Raw genomic sequence first — 25,305 nt, 5'->3', positions numbered from 1 at the left:
CACACACACACACACACACACACACACACACACACACACACACACACACACACACACACACACACACACACAAAGTAAATCGAACTTACCAAGGGAGATAATAAGTTCCGGTGAATACCGGAAAAAATATCCAGTAAATAAAACGTTGTTTAGTAAATCATTATTTTTTTTGGATTTTTTGCATTTTTTTTTGCATTTTTTGCATTTTTCTTTTTTTTTTTGCATTTCCATACACCAAACATCGATAAAAAATATCACTAAAACATTCGCTGGCTCATAAGCTTCATTTCGGTAGCTTACTTGCCTGGGTAGATTGCCTGTAGACTGAGATAAACTGCGTCACATACCTACACACACCCAGAGACAGACAGACATTAGGAAAAATTATAAGAAGATAGACAAATGTAGACAAATTTTGGCATATTTTATTGGTTTAAAAATATACGTCTTTTTTACAAATCGTCATAAAATTTCAACCATAGAATAGTATTATAATCTTCACAAAGCTAGCCAATTCCCATGCAGTTTCGTCTCATAGAATAAAAGTTATAAGAATTACAATATTTCACTTTAGCTACCAGTATATATATATATATATATATATATATATATATATATATATATGCGCATATGTATGTATGTATGTATTTATATATATATATATATATATTATATATATATATATATATATATATATTAGCAAAAGTACTCGTCGTTGACTGGGTTCAAAAACAGCCTACAGAAAATGGACTCTGATTTATGAAACAATGATAGGTTATGAAAAGGAAGGGTTGTAAATTTGGGTTGAATTTGGGGTTATCAAAACCAAAGCAAAATATAATGAAAGTAAAAATAAAATAGATAAACCCCATGATTTATTATACCATACCTGTTCACACTAAAACACTTATCACAGTATTCTGTGGATCTATATTTAAAAAAAAAACCTTGTTAAACTGTGTGACATATTTCCATTCGATGGAGGTAAGGTGCAAACGAACACCCCATAATTGTATTATACCATATTTCTTCAAACTGAAACATAATTATCAAAGTATACTTACGCAGGTAGATATGAAAAGTCTTTATTAAAGTTTGTGCCTATTTCCCTTCTATGGAGGCCAGGCACGCAGACCCCACAATTTTATCATACCATCCCTATTTAAGTTAAAGCATATTTATCAAAGTATTCTTATATACATCTATATCTAAAACACTTGTAAACGCCTTTTTTATTTAAAATTTTGTTATTTCCATACTTTGTGGACTAGGCGCGAACGCAGACCCTACAATTTTAATGAATCACCGTTCTGCCAGATCAAACATATCCATTCGTGTGTCTTGATACATCTATCATAATATGTAATCAGTTTTTTTTAAAATAGCCAACCATATAGTAGCCTATTCGTGACCACACACACACACACACACACACACTCATACACACACATTCAGCTTTATATATATATATATATATATATATATATATATATATATATATTATTATTATATACAGTAAAACTCCTTTAATTTGAACTTCCTCTAAAGTTGGACTTTCTCTCATTTGGACCTCTTCTAAACCTGGACTTTCTCTAAACTTGAACTGTCTCGTCATTGAAATTGTATTAGCATATTCCAATTTTACATGGTCTAGTAAGATATTGCGCAGAAATGCTAATATTGATACTACGTAATTAATATAAATTAGCTCTTGGTAATTAAGCTACACTAACTGTATTTTTCCAGATAGCTATGTTTAAAATAGTGTAAAACAACCCATCACAATGGCTTGCAACCGGTCTAGAAAAAATTCTTGAAACCAAACGGTTACTGACCAATCACGCTGTTCTTAAATCACTTAATGCAAATGATGTTTAAATGTGGGTGCAACAAGATGAGGAAACTACGTATCAATATCCTGAAGGCAGTAATGGTGATGAAAATAGCGACAGCTCCCATTCTCTTGACCCTAATGTAAATAACCAAGAACACTCTGATGAAGCAATATCATGGGATGATGCAGAAAAGTCTATGGAGACGGTTATAAAATTTCTTGAAAAAGTCCTTACTTTAGTGACAACGATGTTTTGCAAGCAATGCCACTCTGAAGAAATATAATCATAAAGAAGCTACAGAACCAAGAAATTGTAGATTTTCGTGATCGCTTGCGGAATACAATGGCAGCGCCCGAGAGCTCAATCGATAAAAATAGAAACTGCAATGAGTCTCATTCAATTAATCAATAAAAAAAAATATATTTTACATAAATGTATGATTTCTGTAGATGATAACTTAGGTAATAAATACCTAACAAGTAAGATTAGATTTAATTTAATTCAATGTTTTTGTTCCTGGAAATAATATGTAACAATTCTTACTTGCAATATATCGTAAACTGAACTTAATATATACTTGAAGTATCATATAGCAATGCATTTCATTTAATATTTCTTAATTCTTAGAAAATTTATGTTAACTATAGCACATTTTTTTTATCACAAAACTTGAACAGCATCCTCTAATTTAAACGAAGCAGATGTTCAAATTATAGGAGTTATACTGTATCTAACAACTTTTGGGGCAATTTTATAAGTTCCAAATCTCAGCAACTATTGATCAGAATTTAACAAATAAAAGTTCATTAGAAAGCTAATTACTTGGTGGGCTATGTGACATTTGCCCATAAGGTCGTACATTAAGAGGAATCACCTATCATCTAGAGCAGTCATTCCCAACGTGGGGCGCATGCCCCACCGGTGGGGCATGGCAATATTTTGGTGGGGCATGGGCAGGACGTGCACCCCTGGGCTTACTATACCATATTATATATTAAATATCACAAAGTGGAGGCATCAGGATTTTAGAAATACCTAGGTGGGGCATTGCCCAAAATTTCGTTGGGAATCACCTATCATCTAGAGCCATTCTTAGCACTTTTTCACAGCCATAAATGGATTCAATCATAATCCTTTGTTTTCCTAGTTTTGCATATTAATTACAAAATATCTGATATTTCCCCAAAACTTCTGGCCATAATGAAGGGAAATTTAAATTTTGCTACTATGGTTTCAAATGATCTGAAATTACAGCAAGGGGAAACTTTTGCGAAATACATATTATTATGAGATTATTTTTAATTAGTAGTTCCCATGTTTTGTCCGTACTGCTCGATTTCAGAAGCTACTACAACCTTGCATTACGGCTGATTTCATGAGTCTACCAATTACCATACACACCCCTTTATTATTTAGATTATTTTTTCGGTATTTGTCACTTCAGCAGCCGAACCATTTTGAACATAAAGGAAGATACGACGTCCGCACATAGAATTGGTTGGTCACGTTCAATGCCGCCAAGACTAAACTAGTTTCATTCAATAATTACAAGAAATGGTTGGTCACGTTCAATACCGCCAAGACTAAACTAGTTTCATTCAATAATTACAAGAAATGGTTGGTCACGTTCAATGCCGCCAAGACTAAACTAGTTTCATTCAATAATGACAAGAAATGGTTGGTCACATTCATTGCCGCCAAGACTAAACTAGTTTCATTCAATAATTACAAGAAACCCTCTCTACCACCTACAGCAATGGCCAACGATTTTTTATCTGAAAGTAAATCTTTCAAACTCCTTGGCCTAACGTTCACAGAAAACATGAGTTGGAACAATTACATTGAAGGCATTGCTAGGGCCACTGCAAGAAAGGTGGGCTCTCTCTATCGTGCTAGAAAACTACTAACACCCGAAAGTATCCCGTACCTCTATAAGGCCACTATTCGCCCATATATGGAGTATTGCTGTCACATTTGGGCTGGTGCATCTGCTACTAGTCTCTCGCTCCTTGACAAGGTTCAAAAGAGAGTCGCAAACCTGATAGGCCCTGAACTGGCATCTAAGCTTCAGCCTCTTTCCCATCGACGAAATGTTGCATCCCTCTGCCTTTTCTACAAGTATTTACGTGGTGAATGCTCTGACGAACTGCAATCACTTGTGCCCCCACGACGTGAGCACCCTCGACAAACCCGACAGGCTGCAAAATCTCATCCCCACACTGTAGAGATCCCTAGATGTAAAATATATTTCTACTCCAATAGTTTCTTCCCCAGAACCGCTAGACTTTGGAATTCCATTCCAGGTCCCTGCTTCCCCAACAGTACTGACGTGCAGAAGTTCAAGTGTAACGTGAACCGACATCTTGCTGCCCAAATCCCTACATAGTACCCCAGTAGTTGTTGCCCCTGATAGTAGCCCCCTACAACAAAATGGCAATTTGCCTTGTTTGGGATGAAAATGTAAAAAAAAAAAAAAAAAAGAATTTAAATAATTTATGTAAGAACAATCATCTAGCTCGGAAGGCCAGAGGTTACCACGACCGTAATACTCTCTAAATAAGAAGAAACGAATATGTAGGTGCAAGTCCGAAATATGTCAATAATGTAAATAATACCACCATCCATTTGAAACAACTTGTTTTACCGTTTTTATTTGATGTATTTCCTTATCTCGTAACTTGACAGTAAGCCTTATTGGCTGCTTGCCAAGCTCGGGTCTAATATTTCAAATCGTATTAGACATGTCACAAGACGTTTTATCTTGCCGAACATTAGGCCTTCCGACAGGACTAAAAGTCTAAATATACGCCTTGTCCGCAAAAGAACGTGTCCAATGTTTGCTATCAGGTGCCGCATTCATCCATAATAAGCGGGAAACTAAGACATACCCAATTTTATTTTCCGTGCTGCACTTTGAAATGCATTCAGATAAATCGTACGTTTACGCTCGGACTTTCTTATAAGCACAAGCATTCGTCATACTCTGTAATCAGTCTGTTCCGTCCCCACAGCTATAATTTCATGTGACAGAATAATAATACTCGATACGATTATAGTAACTAGATAATCTAAGTGGCCAAATGTAGTCGAGAGCAACCACAAGGCTCCCTTTTCATTGGGTGCTACATCGACGAGTAGGGGTCTTGCCTTGAAATAGTGTAACATAGCTCAGATATGCGTACGCAAATGTACATTAAATGACGTCAACAGTATGGTAAAAGAAAGACTTTAAAAAATAGATTTCGTTAGAGACGGAAAGAACGTTCGAGATCACGTTAGAAGCGTGAATTACGCTCGAGAAGACGATCACGTGAGTGACGTCACAGCAGTAACGAGAGAGTGGGTACAACAACAAAACAATCGAGTTGAAGTTATTTTCTATGCTTTATCTGCGTTGCGACTGAGGCATACAACGTGTTAGTTTCTGGACAATGTTAAAAGGGTACAGAACCATCTTTGAAATTCGTTGATTTATTGTTACTTTTATGCAAGGTGTTCAAGGAAGCTTTCATCTATGCACCCATTTAAAACTTTTGTAACAAATACTCGTCTAGCTATGGCAAGAATCAACAATTTGACTCACTCATTATGTGCCCCAAATTCCATGAACAGAGTTTTTTTTTCTGTACCTCGCCGTCTATGGAGAGCAATATCGTCGAGATGCTTCCCAGCTGACTATAACATGGTTGTGTTCAAGTTTAATGTAAATAATTTCTTGTTGAACCTCACATGTCCATAGTAAAACTTTACCTAAGTCCTCTCAGTCCTGATTATCACGGTTTTGTCTCTCCGACTAGCAGTCGCACTTTAGAGTAGCACCTGTCCCTTGATAAGTGGTGACCCTCAATTAAAAAAGTTACGGAATTGCGAGGCACATAATACTGGCTGCACATTAAAGCTCAGCTAAACTTCTTTTTTTTACACAGTGATAACCACTTATCAAGGCCCGGAAGCCACTCAAGGATAAGGGTTATTGCAAGTGCATTACGTTAGTGTGGAGATTTGATGAAGTGTTTACTTAAGGGGACGGTTCATCAGGAATTTGTTAACATTGGACTTGAAGACATCCAAGTTGTAGTCCGGTGGGAAGCAGACAGACGGAACAGAGTTCCACAGGCGTGCAGTTCTAAGAAAGAAGCTTTGTTCATGGAATCCGCGTTTTGATTTAGGCACAGATATAGAGTGGGGGAAATTTTTCACAGTGGATTCAGCTAGACGGGCGTTTTTCGTGAAAGATTGGCGAGGGGGGACCAGAGATTGGAGTTCAGACGAGCCCCTGCCATGGAAATAACGATAAAACAAGGATAGGCTCGCATCGTCTCTTCTGTGGGAGAGAGGTTGCAGGGTAGAAAAAAGGGCATCCCCCACTAAGCCACGAAGTCTATTTTGTACTCTGTCAAGACAGGATAGGCTGTTTTAAGCAGCTCCTATCCAGATATGGCAACAGTATTCCATCCTTGCACGTACTTGGCTTTTATTTAGATAGAGAATTGCATCAGTAGTGAGATATCTTCTGGAGCGGTAGAAGGATCCCACCATCTTTCCAGCGACCTTGGCAACAGACTTGATGTATGTGTTCCATTAATTTTTCTTCTTTTTTTTTCATTTTTTTCTTTTAAGATTGTAACGCTGGGTATGGGGCAGCCAAACCAGCTGCCAACATTGCCCTGCTTTTTATTGAAACCAACCGAGAGCTCTTTTTAATAACCTCGTTAGTCCCTTAGCTGCAATTGTCTGGATCTCTTTTGCACTTGGTTCACCAGGAATATTAGTTAGGTAGGACTTCAGTTTCTTTTTCATAAGCCCTGTGGCACCTATGACAACTGGTATGATTGATATCTCCCTAAAATTCCATTTTCTTTTCATATCATACATGAGACCTTGATATTTGGTCTGTTTCTCCTCTTCAGCTCTGTTCAGGCCTCCATCATAAGGGAAACTTACTTCAACCATGGTTGCCACTCTCTCTGACTTATTCTTTATAACTATGCCTGGTTTCATAGCAGTATTTTCAATGTAGGTGGCTGTAGATATTACCATTACGATATGCATCCATGCGTTTAAATAAACGATATAAAACTTGCATAGAAATATAGTGTACTTGCAGAGAATCAAATAGCTGATAATTTTATTTATCAAATAATTTTATTAAGATTATGCTTTTTTATAAGGATACTAGTTGGTAAGCTTGACGTTGTCACTTTCCCATATTTTTTATTTCATCAAAGTCGGTGAAGTTTCCAATTTTTCAATCAAATCGATTTATTGCCTGCTCTAGTTGAGGACCCATCACAGTAGATCGGACGAAAGCCTCACATACCTAAGTCCATAGTACACTGTAGTCGGCATTGCATTCTAAACAACCTACCGTTGATTTTATATAATTATTTTTTTATAGATAATGTTAGAAATAATCTTGACACAGACTTTAAGACAATTTGCATAAATCCACTTATGCAAATTAACTGTTGAGCAGAATCTCTCAATAAAATACTAAAAAAAAAATAAATAAATAAAATAAAATAAATGAACCTTCCTCAGAAGAGCAGAAACCAATTCGCTGGAAGGTATGAAATTATTTTACTCGAAAAACAAAAACAAAACTACTGAACTTTATGTACCTCCAACGCGCGCCACAGTTTCCCCCCCTATATGTAACACGATGTAACTGTAATTAATTTATTACCATCCTAACTTTTTTTTGCTATTTAAAGGAAGAAGCTTCAAATAAACTGCTAATATTTTTCTTTTACAGCATACAAAAAATAATGAAAATGCGAGACAAAAATCGTGTTTACATTATCGACGCATTAAAACAACGTTCCTATCTAGTAACGTGTTTTAAGCCGTCGACACACCTCTGTTTAAAAATCTAGCAAAAATCAAATGATAGTCATATTTACTTGAAATTTTCGATATTTATTCATTATTAAATAAACTTGCATATTATAAGTAGATTTTGTTAAATATATTAGAGGATTTTTTTAAGTTTTATACCCCCCCCCCATATTTTCTGTTACGAAAACTGAAAAAAATAAATGTCGATCGATAAAATTTTAACATTTTTTTTAAAGCTAGAAAGATCAAATAAATCAAAAACAGTTATATATATATATATATATATATATATATATATATAAAATCCCATCATTTTTTCACTTACCTCAAAGTTGTAAAAAAAATATTAATATTATGTTAAAAAAAATGAACAATTTTTCTTGATTTTTTTTCTTGGTAACATAATTATTTGAATTACAACAAAAAAAAAAACGAATTCTAAAAAATAATTATTTTTAAAAAGCTTTTAATTATATTATTTTCAAATATTACGCGATATGAAGTTTAAACCGATTTCTTTATATAACAGGTTTCCAATATTAAAAAAATATATATTCATATAATATAATATATGACTTGAGATAATAAAAATTACAAAAGAAAAATCGGCAATAAAAAATTCGTTTCGATTTGATTATTTAAAATGACTGAGGTTGAAATCAAAATTTGCGCTTTTTTTCTAAAATATACGGAAGCCTGTAAGAACAAGCATTTGTAGATAATTCATTTTATCGTCTGCCTAGTTCTTTATTGAAAAGATTTTACGTTTCCATTAAGGAAAATATCACATTCGTTATTCATATGATTCATATATTGAATTTTATCACTTAACCAAATACGAATTTGGAAGAGACTTTCTGAATAAGGAATTAATATTTGTATAGAATTAACTTTAATAAAAACAAAACTTCAAACATAAAAAAATAAAAAATAAACAATAGAAAAAACTATGAATCATTTCAGCGTGTTATATACAGTTGTGGATTGTATTTAAAAAAACAAGCAGATTAATTGATAACCTATTTTTCTTGTTCGTGTTTAACAGTTTAAATGAAAATGTTAAAGAAAAACTATCATAAATAAATTACATTTTTTATATGGCCGAACACATTTATTTTTTGTATAGAAAAATATACGATTAATAAATGTTCAATTATCAAATTTTAAAAAAATCAATATAATATAAATTTTATAGTGCTAATGTTCTTCCATAGAAATTACAATAAAACACCTACTGATGACGTCATGTTTTTGTTAAGATTGATGACGTAGTACACAACAGTTTGGAGGTACCTACTGAACTTTCACCAACGAAGAAAGAACTTGTAGCGAGCTGCTACTACTACGAGACTAGGCTGTATTCTCACCTTAATTCTCTCTTTCTCCCTACTCTTTTCTCTTTTCCTTCCTTTCTTCTTATACGTCATCAGAGGTTCCAGCCAATGAAAAGCGAGAACGGTTTACGTGGGACATTCGAGTGAAGGAAACGTCCTTACTTCCACGGCGACTAGAGACAGAACACACGCCTCACTCCTCCGCTTCCGTTAGGTAGCCAAGAGGAGCATTGAACATTAATACAGACTTTACAAAATGCACTGTCTTTCTTTGTAACCCGAGTTTCGGGAAACACACACATATATATTGGATATATAAAACCTCATGAATTCATAACAAAGTCGCGTTACACGTCCTCATTTTTATAAGAAGACAATGTCTTCTTTTACCAGTGTTTCTTTCTATTTCAGCGCTCCAGTTCTCCCTGTTATCGGAGGTGCCCCGAAGTGGAGCCTACCGAAATGGTGACCTCTAATTAGTACGCATGTTAATGTATGGTAATAATACCATAAATTCTCCAGAACAAACGGTTTTGGAAATGACCTAATTGAAGACTATTTGGCTTCATTGTAATTGAATATATATTTAAATATTTTTTTTGAAATTGCAATAACTTGTTGGGTCTTAATTAAACCTAAAAAAAAAAAAATATATCAGTTTGTTCTGAAAAAAAAGTTGTTTCTTTTTCAGCGTAAGTAATTACTAACATATTTCCAAAAACGTTTTAAAGAAAAAAAAGCATATTTCAAAAAACGAAAAAAAAAAATCCAAATTTAAAGGCGATACATTCCTGTGCAACTTTAACATGTACGTGTATTCCTAAAAATAAAACACACACACACACACACACACACACACACACACACACACACACTGCAATGCCCGCTTAACCTGTAACATTTATTCAACCACAATTATACGGAGTCTTTAAACGAATGAACTCTTTAATATTTGATTAGTTAAATTAATTTTAAATGTATTTCTAAAAGAAATCTGCTACAAAATAGACAAAGTGGGTCCTTTGAAAGTATTACAACTGTAACTGACTTTCTCACATTCGATAATACCAACCTAAAAAGAAATTGACAAAAGTTTGAATTCTTTTGGGATTGATTTTGTCGAGAGTAAAATCAAGCGTGGAAATATTCAAACCGTATACTTCGGAATGACGATATTTAAAATTAAAAAAAAAGTCTTACACTCAAAATCATTGTTTCCTCATTTTAACTAATGAGAAGGGAAAATCCTAATTGGTAGATATGACCATGTCTATTTTTACCACAACAAGTAATTTTAATCAGTTTTCATTCTAAAAATGCTCCCATGTACACAACTCTTATATTATTTATTTTCTGTATTATTAATGTACAAAGTCCTCATGAAAAATGCCTCTTTAGTTTTAAGATCTGAAGAGCAAGAGGTTTTACAAGAACAACGTGACCAAAACTCATTAAATAAAACTTTAAAATTTCAATAATAAATAATAGTATTAAAGACGTGTCCATTAAACCCAGAACCAGACCTAAAAGCAAGGCCACTGCTAAATTCCATGAAATGATGAAGGATAATATTGATTATTTATAAGTAAATAGGGCTACAATTAAATATCTCTCCTTGTATATATATATATATACATATATATATACATATACATATATATACATATATATATACACACATATACATATATATACACATATACATATATATATACATATATATACACACATCTACATGTATATATACATATATACATACATATATATATACACACATATACACCCATATATACACATATATACACACATATATATGCACACATATATATATATATACACATATATATACACACATATATATACACACATATATATATACATATATATACATATAGTAATTTATAAAATATATATGGCGATTAAGCTACACTGAATATTCTGCCTTTCATCCACTGTAGGATTCGTCAGGCTTATGCGCATAAGCCTGACGAATCCTACAGTGAATGAAACGCAGAATATTCAGTGTAGCTTAATCGCCATATATATTTTATAAATTACTAACTAGCTCTACCTACGTTTTGAAGTAAATACTTAAAGTTTACGCATAAATCTATACTTTCGTATATTAAATTTGTGTGAGTAAATGAAGTAGTTATATATACATATATATACATATATATACACACACACACACACACATATATATATATATTGGAAAACATTTTAATACAGCTTCTAAAAGGGAGGTGTTTATAAATTAATAAACAAATGCAACTTCTCCAATATATGAATTCACTTTTTCATTAAAAAATAATTAGAAGGAACAATTAAAGTCATTCATGTTTTACATACTTAAATACAGTAAAGTTAGTTTATTAAAACGGTACTTAATTATATCAGGTACATAAGATTTATAAATTTGTTTAAAAATGCTCGTAAAGTGAGTATAATTTAATATGTTTAATAAAAGGAATATACTCGTGGGTAAATATATTTAGTAAAAAAATATTTCATAAAAAATATGCTCGTAATTGAGTAAATGTATTTTAAAAAAATCATAAGTGAGTATAAATATATTTAATAAAGATAGCAAGAATCCTATTCATATAAATAGAAAACACTTAGAATATTCTTTTCTAAAAGGAGTGTATAAACTTAGAAACAAATGCAACCTTTCCAAAATATACAAATTCACTTTTTCATGAGATAAAAAAAGAGGAACATACTCTTCTTTTAATTGCAATAACTATATTGCAATCTTCATAGAGGGAGTGTTAGACATAATCTTAACACGGACTTTAAGACAATTTTCATAAAACCACTTATGCAAATTAACTGAGCAGAAGCTTTCAATAAAAGACTAAAAAAAATGAACCTTCTCAGAGCAGAAACTAATTCGCTGGAAGGAATGAAACTATTTTACTCGAAAAAAAAAAAAAACTACTTAACTTTTTTTTTACCAAAAAAAAAAAAAAAAAAAAGGAACTCTCCAGAGGAAACGTTTTTGAAAAGCACATAATTGAAGACTATTTTCCGTCATTGTAATTGAATATGTATTTAAAAATATATATATTTAAATTGCAATAACTTGTTGAGGTTTAATTAAACTTCCAAAAACACAAGTTTGTTCTGAAAAAAATAAGTTGTTTCTTTTTTAGCGTTAGAAATTCAAAGAAATTTCTAACAATAATGGCTTGAATTAAAGTTTAAAGTCAAAAGTCAAGTATCATGCTTTAGTTGCGCTCCAACCAGAAATATTTATTTGGAACGCGCTCTGTCTCATCAAAACACCTACTATTACTTTTATAAGCCAGGTTTGTCTGCTTGTGTGGTGAGAAAACCTCTCAAAGGCAGTTGTGATATTAGACTGTATAAGGGTGTTAACTATGGTAAAATCGCACTGATCATTATTAAATCAGATTTTTTATCGATTATCAATTATCGAGACTTATTTGAGGTAATTCGATACAGACCCTGCCTGATAACAATCCCAGACACATGAAGTACGTTTATCTAAAATATCAAATAAATCGGTCAAACGTATCGGAATTCATAGGGAATAATATATAGACACACACAGACTAAATGTCTTTTATATATAAGTAGAAATTGTAATAGTTTAGAAAACGAAATACTTTTCGATTTGTATTGTTCCATTCCCAGAGGCCTACTGGAGAGAACTTGAATGTCTACAGGGCACTATCCTCGAGTGTTTTTGATGCTCTCTCTGTACAGGGATTTGATTCGTTCGCTTTTAACACCACTGGTTATAAATATAACATCGCAATATTTTGTAACCGTACCATCATAACTATAACGAGACTATTGCAAATGCCATTTTTAGTCGCGTGCAAGCGACTCTATAAGTCACTCCGTCGATCGGTCAGTCGATCGATCTGTCTGTCGGTCTGTCCGTAACACTTTTGTGCTTGGTCTTTTTGATTAAGATCAAAGGTCCGTTGTTAATAGATGCTGTTGTTAGCTTTTAAAGCTTTTTCTTGACCTTTTGGCCGGGATCAAAGTGTGGTGTCTGTTCCGGCGGATGCTGAAAGCGGTGACCATGTGTGGGGGAAATCCTACATATAAGACCTTGGAAATGTGGGGGAGCCCCTTTATGCCGGTTGTCACTGCCCGGCTCCCCTGCTCCCCTGCTCCCCGGAGAGCTCGTCCCCATTTCCCCTTCACACCTCACATTAAAATCGGCTTTGTGCCTAATTTGCTCGGTGGGGGAGCAAATAAATACCCTTTTCTTGGCTTTTGGCCAAAATCAAAGTGTAGTATCTGTTCCGGCAGATACTGCAAGCAAAGACCATATGTGGGGGCAACCCCACATATAAGACCTTGATCAATGTAGGGGAAACCCTTCATACCAATTGTCACTATCCAGCTCCCTATTTCCCACCCATCGGGAGCTGGTCCCCTTTTCCCTTCACCTTCCCTCTCTCTCCCCATTAAAATCGGCCTTGTGCCTAATTTGCTCAGTGGGGAAGCAAATAAATACAAACCCCACATATAAGACCTTAGACAATGTAGGGGCAACCCTTCATACCAATTGTCACTACCCAGCTCCCCTACGTCCTGGGAAGTTGGTCCCCTATTCCCCTTCACTCCTCACATTAAAAATCGGCCTCGTGCCTAATTTGCTCAGTGGGGAAGCAAATAAATACAAACCCCACATATAAGACCTTAGACAATGTAGGGGCAACCCTTCATACCAATTGTCACTACCCAGCTCCCCTACGCCCTGGGAAGTTGGTCCCCTATTCCCCTTCACTCCTCACATTAAAAATCGGCCTCGTGCCTAATTTGCTCAGTGGGGGAGCAAATAAATACAAACCCCACATATAAGACCTTAGACAATGTAGGGGCAACCCTTCATACCAATTGTAACTACCCAGCTCCCCTACGTCCTGGGAAGTTGGTCCCCTATTCCCCTTCACTCCTCACATTAAAAATCGGCCTCGTGCCTAATTTGCTCAGTGGGGGAGCAAATAAATACAAACCCCACATATAAGACCTTAGACAATGTAGGGGCAACCCTTCATACCAATTGTCACTATCCAGTTTCACTACTTCCGGGGAGTTGGTCCCCATTTCCACTTCACTCCTCACATTAAAAATCGGCCTTTTGCCTAATCTGCTCGGTGGGGGAGCTAATAAATACCAACCCCACATATAAGACCTTGGTCAATGTAGGGGCAAACCTTCATACCAATTGTCACTATCCAGCTCCCATTTCCCAACCGTCGGTAGCTGGTCCCCTTTTCCCTTCCTCCTCCCTCTCTCTCCACATTAAAAATCGGCCTTTTGCTTTATCTGCTCGGTGGGGGAGCAAATAAATACCAACCCCACATATAAGACCTTGGTCAATGTAGGGGCAACCCTTCATACCAATTGTCACTACCCAGCTCCACTATTCCCCGAGGAGTTGGCCCCCATTTCCCCTTCACTCCTCACATTAAAAATCGGCCTCGTGCTTAATTTGCTAGCTGGGGGAGCAAATAAATACCAACCGTACATATAAGACCTTTGTTAATGTATGGGACCCCCTTCATACCAATTATCATTATCGCGCTCCCCTACTTCCAGGTAGTTGGTCCCCATTTCCCCTTCACTGCTCACATTAAAAATCGGCCTTGTGCCTAATTTACTCGGTGGGGGAGAAAATAAATGCCAACCCCAGATATAAGACCTTGGTCAATGTAGGGGCAACCCTTCATACCAATTGTCATTATCGAGCTCCCCTACTCCCCGGGGAGTTGATCCCTATTTACCCTTCACTCCTCACATTAAAAATCGGCTTTGTGCCTTATTTGCTCGGTGGGGGAGAAAATAAATACCCTTTTCTTGGCCTTTTGGGCAAGATCAAAGTGTTGTATCTGTTCTTACTACATGCTGTACTTACGTTTGTAACTTTGTGATATAAAGTGGTGGATCACTTATCTGTATTAATTTAATGTAAAATAATCACCCACTTTACAACCAGTCATCTCAAAGCCATTCAAGTCATTCTCCAGATCATTCAAATGTTTTTGAAGGATTCCAGTTATTTTTTAAGCATTCAAGTCATTCTTAAGGTCATTCAATCCATCCTTAAGTTCATTAAAATCATTCTAAGTCATTTACTTTTTAATTATTTAAGTCATTTCAGCCCATTTTTCGGTCATTTTAGTTTATCTTTAAGTAGTTCATGTCAATACTACATTCACGCATTCATTCATTACACGAGAGCACGCGACTAATGGATATCGAACTTGTTTTCAGGTATAATGTAATTTTCACCTGCCGAATACCAAGAGCTTCGATTACAGGATTTGCCATTCCTACACTTTCGATTTGAAGTTCAATACTCCCCCCCTTTTTGATGCATCAATATCCAGTTTACCTTATTCTGTGTAGCTAAAATGATTTAAAAACTTTATATATCTATATAAGAGCCAAGTACGTCCAAAGAGAGAGTACTGCTGCCACATCTGGGCAGGAACTTCTAAAAACAGCCTATCCTGCCTTGATAGAGTACAAAATAGACTTTGTCGCTTGGTGGGGGATGCCCTTTTCTCTACCCTGCAACCTCTTTCCCACAGAAGAGACGTATCGAGCCTGTCGTTGTTCTATCGTTATTTCCATGGCAAGCGCTCGTCCGAGCTCCATTCTCTGGTCCCCCATCGCCAATCTTTTTAAAAAAATACCCGACTAGCTGAAACCACCGTCAATAATTTTCCCCACTCCTAATCTGTGCCTAAATCAAAACGAAGATTCCATAAACAAAGCTTCTTTCTTAGAACTGCACGCCTGTGGACTCTGTTCCGCTTGCTGTTTCCCTCCCGACTTCAACCTGGATGTCTTCAAGTCCAACACAAACAAATTCGTGATGAACCGCCCCCCTAAGTAATGACATCTTTTCAATTCTCCAATACTATTGCCACACTATCCCATTGATTACTGTACACACAATAACCCTTATCCCCGAGTGGCCATTGGGCCTTGATAAGTGGTGAACTCCATGTTAAAAAACAAAAACAAAAAAAGCATTTAATTTAATTTGCTATCTTAATTACCGTAAGCAAATAAAGTGTAAACCTTTTATAATATTTGTTAATATTTTTCCTCCGAGGAGATGTATAAACATCAAAAACTCATGGGTTAAGGAAATATATTTTACTCTACTGTATTCTTAGTCTTGCATACAATAACATTTCTATATTTTAAATTTAACTTTCACATCACTAATTTTAAATCCCTAAATTATGATTTATTTGCTCTATCTAGTATATTGAGCAATTTAATTTAGCTGGTATAGTCTTATATAAAATATTACATCCAATAATATTTTGTAAGACCGATAATCACTGGATTTGCACACCAGTAGAGTTATTGTATTTAATTATTCTGAATATATATATATATATATATATATATATATATATATATATATATGTATGTATGTATGTATGTATGTATGTATGTATGTATGTGTGTGTGTGTGTGTGTGTGTGTGTGTGTGTTTGTGTGTGTTTAAATTTCGACAATATTTCTCGCGGTTAACGGCAGCAGAATGGATTGCGCCTTGCTGATGTAGCCAGAGATGGGTCCTGTCGCCGGGTTCAAATCGACTATTGTTAATCGTGATGTCCTGCCCTGATGATTCCCGAAAGAATGAAACACTTAGTATCTGTAGGTATTCAATAATTATTATAGTAAAAAATTATGTCAGCCGCTTTAAGAAACTCGTTTCTTATAATTGAGCACTTTCAGCTCAATTAAAGTTGGTCAATTTAGCTTTTATGCGCAGATCACAATATAATTAGAACACTCTGAGAGACGTTAAAAAGCATTTAAAATACAAATGTTTAAATTCAACAGCATTTCTCGCGGTTAACCGTAACCGAAGTGATTGGGCACTTGCCAATAAAGCCAACGATGGCTCCTGTCGCCAGGTTCGACTCTATCGACTGGTGTAAATCGTGACACCGTGCACTGACGATTCCCGAAATGATGAAACACTAGTGTCTGTAAGTATTTAAGAATTATTATAGTAAATAATGATATATATATATATATATATATATATATATATATATATATATATATATATATATATAGATATATATATATATAGAGAGAGAGAGAGAAACCAACAGACAGACAGAGACAGAGATAAATAACTTGAATGCCTACTGCAAAGCCTTGAATGCCTACTAGACACTATCCTTGAGAAAAAACTTGCACGAGGATACTTTTTTAGGTGCTAGTGCATTTACTGATCCACGCTGTTTTTTTTTTAAAATCGTATTTCCAAATTTAATTAAAGTTTTGATATGTTTTTATTCAATTGTAAGGTCAAAGTATAGAATAGGTACAAAACTCCCTCCTCTCCTCATGTTAAGAATGGCTTTTTTTAAATAATAACGTTATTGTTTCAGCACGGATCAATAAGTGCACTAGTACCCTTTTTTCCTAAATGTAAACATTTGACCAAATATTCAAAATAACATAATATTAGCTGCCCAAATATGATCTCAGTATGTCTAACCCACAATAGCTTTTACGGAGAATGGTGCCCCTCTTCCAATCCAAGTGATATTAATGCACGAAACTGATTACTTCACCAGAATTTACGCATTCTTGTCCTCGCATCCAATAAAAGCATACGAAACATATAACATATGAAAATGGTTTATTGGGGGAGGGTAAAAATAATTTTTCTAATTTTTGTCTTTACTAACTCAGTGTCTTAGAGGTAAAGAACTGTAATTGAGCATTCGAATATTTATGTATCTCGTGTAGAGTTCAAGTGTTAACCTCTAGTAGGGGGCGGGGCTTGATTTCTGAGAACTTCGTCTGGAAGAAATAAAACAATATATTATGATCAATAAGACAAAATTTGGTAAATTATAAACGGTATTTGAATCAAATGCATTTGCATATGTTTTAATAATTAAAAAAAAGTAATGAAAATAACGCAGCCACCAAATGATGAAAACCTATTTGTGGAAAATCAAAATATTGAAAATGTAGAAGATTTCAAACACCTGAGTGCAGTGTTCACAAACAAAGTAGATGACAGCAAAGAAGAAAGACGACGTATTGCAATGGCAAATACAGCAATGATTGCGCTAACCAATATCTGGAAAGACGCATACATTTCACAACGCACAAAGAAATGACTCCTGCAAGTTTTGGTATTTTCAATAGCAACATATAGAGCAGAATGTTGGGCCTTGAAAAAAATTTACAAGAGGAAAATTGATGCTTTTGAATTGTAATGCTACCGTAGATTTATTCGTGTAAGTTGGGTAGGCAAACGTACAAACAAATGGGTTCTGGAGAAGACTGTGCCTCGCCGAAGACTACTGGACGACGTCGATGACAGAAAATTGCGATTTTGAGGACATGTGGTCAGAACAGACAGACAAACAAAAGATCTGCTCTTTGGTACAACTGACAAAAGTGGACGTGGAAGACAAAAAAAAAAAAAAAAAAAAAAAGAAAAAAGTAAAAAAAAAAAAAGAATGCCAAACAACGTGAAATACATCGTGGACATTAGCAAGACTAAGTTTCTCAGAATGGCAGAGAACCGGAGTAAATGGTGACGATTCACGAAAAGTGCCACAGCTGGTCATTAATGCCTATTTCGTCAAAGAAGGAGAAATTAAAAACAAAAATTTATACATTCATGTCGCTGTATTTAATACTAGATTTAGCCATTTTTTTTTTTCGTGGAGCTGGATTTTTCCATATTTTACACCGACATTCCCTCTAGCTGTTCCCTCGTGGGGAAGCAAGTAAATCAGAACTTCTAACGGATAATTTCATCTCTGAGTTAATTTAGTGTTATACGGAATTTTCCATTTATATATATATATATTTTTACATCCAAAACCGATTTTGAAATATGCCATTTATTTTCTACGCATTGGATTTGAATATCATCCGATATCTTTGCATGATCAGAGATCGATTGCTTGATCGATATCCACGTGTTGTTCATCACTCCATGAATAAGTTCATGAATAAATATGAATTCGAAAACGCTTACCTGATTGTTTGGATAAAACTCCTTTAAATGTCAATCCAACCGGAAAGTCTCCCGGCGTCTGAAAACCAAAAAGAGAAGAAAAAATGGGTTGTTATAAAATTTGATTTGGGTTTTTGTCTACATTTTTTCACAAACATTTTTATCAAAATAATTAGTTTTTTCCTTTGCAATTTTCTAAGGTTCTTTACTTCCCAATCATCCTCCGGTGTATCATTAAGTGTTGTGCGTACGTTGGTGTTTCATCGTTATCAACGTTCGTTTAGTTGTCTAGTGGGTGGCCTTGCGTGCTTCCAATTTTTTCTAGCCCCGTCCATGGAAGCATGAAAGGCCACCTATGATACATATAAGTTCATAAGAGAAAAAATATGACATATTTGGGAACAGAGAAATGGAAATAAGGTTAATGTGACGAATTTCGTTTTGACCGAACTTTTTTTGAAGCGAACACAGGGTTATCTATGTAAAAGTGTAGAAGCTTACATTATTTCGTTCTCTCTCTCTTTTTTTTCTCTCTCTCTCCTTCTCTCTCTCTATCGCTTTCTCTCTCTCTCTTTCTCTCTTTTCTCTCTCTCTTTTCTCTCTCTCTCTTTTCTCTCTCTCTCTCTCTCAAGCTAGAGTACGGTATTTGACTTTTTCATTTTTAAATTTAATAATTAAAGTCATGATATAAAACAATTAATTTTGTAAAATCAATAGTAGGGTCTCAACAGTGCAATATATAATACAATATATCATAAAATACGTCATATTGAAAGGCATGTGAGCTTCCACCCGGTGTACCATGATGGATCCCTAATTAGAGCAAGGAATCGATTTAATTGAAAAATGAGCGATTTTGCCGATTTCGATAACAATAAAATATGGGAGTCTAAAACATTGGTTTATCATTATTCAATCCCGAGCATCATCGGGTTAGTATGATAGTTAAAAGCCTTCAGTTAGCAGCAAGGTTCCTTTATATCTTCTTTATTAAAGAAGTACTCAGCAGGAGATACATCATAGTGACCACATGGTGACCAGATGAAATATCATTCGCCCAATTAATCATGACTGTACAGGAGTACCGTGTTACGGTGGCCCTAGCATGTTTTTTTTTCAGGTTACGATGTGAAATACGATGTTTTTCCGAACACTGTTTACGGTATTTTACTCGGCTTACGGTGTTATTTATAATGTTATTTGATTATATACATGCGTATTATATAATATACTGTATTTTGTTACTAATTTTTAATACTGTATCCCGGGGTTCTACTGTATTTAAGAGTAATCTCTACAGAAAGTGTTAATAGACGAACTAATTTTTTGTTAATTCCATTGGCATTTTGCTGCTAATTTGGCCGACTACGAATGTACATCTACAACAAGTAGTTGTCGGTCGTTTGTTTAATTCTGCACCGACGAGACTGCGAAATAATATCAATTTCAGATCGATTTTAGAAACGTTGGCAACAAATTACTTTTGTCTGAAAATCTCATTTTAATTTTGTTGGAAGGTTTTAGGTTATACGTCATTCGTTTAATGCCAATATTGCCGTGCTTAAATTCCAAACTGAAACCGAGATAATGTGATTTAATTAAGATGTTTCGTATATTCTTTTAAACTGGATGATTTAGTATTTCAGACACATGTCTAATGGCGTAACAGAATTTGAATGCTATGCTGTCATTCATCTCTAAATATTGCTGTAACGTAGCGCATATGAGCGCGCATGAGAGTATCACTAGCAGCCGAAGAACGGATGGCAAGCGATTGCGTTAGCAGCGGGAGCAGCGTTTGAACAGGTATGCGAATTAGCAAGCGTGTTCGGCCCTGGGTCTGAAGAAAAAAGAAAAAAAAAACACCACGTAGTTGGCGAAGAAACAAAGTCGGCGTCGAAGAAGACAAACGTGTAAAGTGAAAGCGAGAATGGATCGGCTGTGGCCAACGTGCAGTTGGAAAAAAGAGAAACGCGCGCCTGCTCAGATGGACATGTGGCAGCGAGAGACATTTTAAAAAAAATCCTCTCTGATTTATTTGTTTTATATCGTGGGTCCTGCGACGTTCCTTATGACCTGAAGGTTTTTACTTTTGCTGCTTAGCAGTTGATATTTAATCCCCATAAGTTAACTGTTGCGTTTAATGGGATCATTCATAGAACCCCATTAAAACTCTATTAAATAGTTATTTATGGGTTCATTTATCAGTTCATTAAAACCAATGCGCAGCATAACAAACACAAACCTGCAATATATTTTATAGTTATTTCAATGGCAAGTGCTCGTCCGAGCTCCAATCTCGGGCCGCCTCTCGCCAATCTTTCACGATAAACACCTGTCTAGCATAAACCACTGTCAATAATTTTCCCAATTCTTTATCTGTGCTTAAATCAAAACGCATATTCCATGAACAAAGCTTCTTTCTTAGAAGCGCACGCCTGTGGAACTCTCTACCGCTTGCCTGTTTTCCACCTTACTTCAACTTGGATGTCTTCAAGCCCAACATAAACAAATTCCTGATGAACCGCCTCCTTAAGTAATGACACTTTATCAAATCTCCAATACTAACGAACACTAGAATACTATCCCATTGATTACTGTACACGCAATAAGGCTTATCCCCGAGTGGCTTCTGGGCCTTGATAAGTGGTGACCTCCATGTAAAAAAAAAAATGATCTTATCAAATGTTGTTCGTTTTTATGGTATCATATCGTTCTTCTCAAATCTCCTCACGCCCAGATTGCATTTTTGATATTCACCATCTGTGAAAATCAGGTTTTAGTAGAGCATATTCAAATTCCAGCCGTAGCTGTTCACTTCAACTTGAAACTATAAAAATTGGTCAGTCACCTTATAAGATATTTAGCAATAAAATTCTAAATTTCCAAGCGTCTACGACAATTGTGAATTACTGTACAAGAAGATAAGATTCCGGAAACTTATTGAATGCAACTGATAATACATACATACATACATACATACATATATGTATGTATATGTATATGTATGTATATATATATATATATAAATATATATAAATATATATATATATATATATATATATATATATATATATATATATATATATATATATATATATAGTGACCACCAATCGATCGATAACTGCTTTTTCTAAAGCTTATTAAAACCTATGAAAATCCGTTATTTCTGAACAACTTTGGTTTTATAAGAATATAAAATCCTGGAGTTTATTATGTTTAAAACAGAATAGTATAATGCTTTTCTATAATTTTAAATAGAATTTGAAGTTTTAAATTAAAAAACAAACACACGCGTTTAACCCATTCTCCGCAGAATGTAAATAAAATATAAATATTCTTTAAAAGGTTTTCGAATCAACTTTTTTTTCTTAATAAAAATATGCAAAAACATGTTAGAATAGAATTACCTTATATTTAAATAAATTCACACAATTCAATTTTATCATGAACCCGTACATTCTAATTACCGCCACCATTTTTGATTTTAGGTAAAGAAGCTTAGTCGCGTTTAAATATTTAAGCATTTTCATGAATTTAATGTAACTCGACGGGCAAATTCATTTTTTTTTAAATTATTGAATTATAATTACAAACGTCAATTATGATAAAACGCCATTTTTAATTTTAATGTTTTCCTTCATAATAATTGATCAATCAAGCTTTACATTTTTTTCCTAATACTTGTTAAAAGTAAAGAAAAACTGCCTTTTCTAATGTTTACATTAAACATAAATTTTTCTCATTATATTTCTTAGTTTCAATATGACTTATAGTCAGTTTTTAATTCCATGATTAAAATCAGTTTTTCTTATTTTCTAATTAATAATAACCAATGAGACACACTCTTTTTGTTCATAAACTAGATCATACTGTATTTTATCCAATTCTTTATTGCATTAATCAAGTTGACAAAGACTGTCATTAGAATTTGGTGGCTCTTAAAAGGGCCGTTTTTGCTAATCCTCTGGGAATGCAACTTGTTGAGATGTCACAACGACATCTACTGATATCCACATATATATATATATATATATATATATATATATATATATATATATATATATATATATATATATATATATATATATATATATATCAGTTATAGTTAATTTTCAAAAAGGGAGATAACAACTGTAAAAAAATCTCACGTAAAATGACACTCGCAAATATAATTAATACTTATAATCTTCACACCCTGTTTTTTTTTTAATTTGTCGGGTGGGTGGTATCGATTCTTTAAAACATTCTTTATGTACTGGTACATGGTCAGCTTAGGCATTCTAAAATTCAATTTTTAGTATATGTTTAAAGATTTAAAAGCGTGCATATTTTAGCGTTTTCGTAAAAAAATATTTTTTATCATAATCTGAAAGATGATATTTATTGATAAAATATTCAATGAATCTGACACCTCAAAACGCAAAAAATAAAAAGTAAGCGCGTTCAGATTCCGGATTTCAATCTTCGATATCGAAAGCGTCCTGTGAATATTTTTTGTTTTTGTTTTTTTCTACACACATTCACTCTCCTGCCATAAAATGAGTGTGTGCTTAATGGATCTCTTCAACTTTAAGGGGTTGAACAAGGGACAAATGAGAAGTGGAGGGGTATGAAGTCCACAGAAAATATATTTATACACGAATATGGAAAACAACTTTACACACGTATAAATCACATTCTTTACTTATTAATCGATGGACATTTTATATTGATTAGATGATTACCTGATTTTTTTTGTAGATTTGTAAATACAGACGCTGTTACGAAAATGTGTGTGTGTGCGTGTGTATGTTAGTGCCCGCCAAATTTATGGAATGTAAATACGGTATCAAGGTGCTTGTCTAAACATCCGACAATATTAAGATAAAAACAAAATGAGGAAAAATATGTACGATTAACGTATACGTGACGTAAAGAACATATCATTTTCTAAACACGACGTAAATTAATTATGTATTTGTAGTTTTATAAATAGAAAAAATATTTTTAAAGCAATTAATTGGGATTCGTAGGCATTCCAATAAATAGATACAAGTTTGAATCATGTTGACTTATCTCCATTATTTTTGCAGATTGTTTTCAAAATAGTGTTGCAAAGTAGTCGCTCATAGGTTACACATAAAAATTGATATTTTTTTTTATATAAAAGTAAAACAATTTGGTCGATTTGTATTTTCATAAAAAGTGAATTCTTGACAAGGAAAAAATGATTAATACAAATGTTTTAGAAAATAAAAAAATAATTTAAGACAGAGTAGCAATAATAATGGGTGGCCTATTAGTATACCATAAAGTTAAAAACAAATTTCTTACTCTGACATTGATAGTAAAAGCCTACTTTTTCTATTTAAATATTATTAAAACAGACTTTTTAACATATTCAGTCATGGATATGCGAGCGACTGTATGAAGATTAACTAATTTGCATATTCCTTTGAAAAATGATCGTTAATTGCTTCATTTTTTATGGTTTCTTATTAGATAATTGGTTTCATTTCACTATTGCACTGAATTCTATTCATGCATAGTTTCTACATTGAGCATAATTGCATAGAATTTAAAATGAAAACATCCTAGCACACTGAAATATATATATATATATATATATATATATATATATATATATATATATATATATATATATATTTAAAACTGCACAGAAAGTCCGAAAAACACACACACACATATATATATTAAATAAAAATGACCTTGGTTTATGTGTGAAAAGTCTCTGCAAAACTCCTCTCTGAATACTATAAAAGTGACAAGTAACAAAAGTAAACGATGATCAAGCACTGAGTTGTTTATAAAAGTAATACCATCTACAACATCGCATGTTCCGGATATTTGCCACTTGAGGTAAATCATGTTTCGAAGTAGCAAGGTACGCCCGTGATAGCTGATGGCAACGATATCAGGATTTTTTTTTGTATCTGTGTGTGTGTGTGGCTATCACGTTGTAAGTTTTATCATTTCTTTCTTTTTTTCTATTTTTATTTATTTTATTTTATTTTTTATTTTTTTATTTTAATTTTTTTTGGCAATACATATCTTAGCTCTTTTCCTTTCTTTTAACTGCGGGATTTATTGCATTTACCGTACAAAACTTCCGCATTTGTTTATCAAGAGAAGTAAATAGTTACCTGAAAGTGAATAAAGTCTGTTAGTGTCGAAGATAAAAGGTAAGTGCTGCTCGTATAAACGATCAGCCAGGTTGAAGGCATTTCCTTAAGAGCCGAGAAAAAAAATCCGCTTCAAGATTTTACAGGAACACATG

At 33.9% G+C, this 25,305-nt stretch overlaps 1 protein-coding gene across 1 annotated transcript in view; it reads right to left on the bottom strand.

The window, feature by feature from the left end:
* LOC145239993 (uncharacterized) overlaps positions 1–25,305 on the bottom strand; it is a 582,634-nt gene that overhangs the window by 297,633 nt on the left and 259,696 nt on the right. The window contains exon 2 of the mRNA XM_080103576.1: positions 19,047–19,104. The gene's annotated coding sequence lies outside the window, so the exon portion shown is untranslated. The remainder of the gene's footprint in view (positions 1–19,046; positions 19,105–25,305) is intronic.

This window comes from Euprymna scolopes, chromosome 19 (genome assembly GCF_053919585.1).
Source record: "Euprymna scolopes isolate OS-2025 chromosome 19, ASM5391958v1, whole genome shotgun sequence".
Lineage (NCBI taxonomy): Eukaryota > Metazoa > Mollusca > Cephalopoda > Sepiida > Sepiolidae > Euprymna > Euprymna scolopes.
Note: the sequence above shows the minus strand (reverse complement) of the source record. Positions and strands in the feature narration are given on the sequence as shown.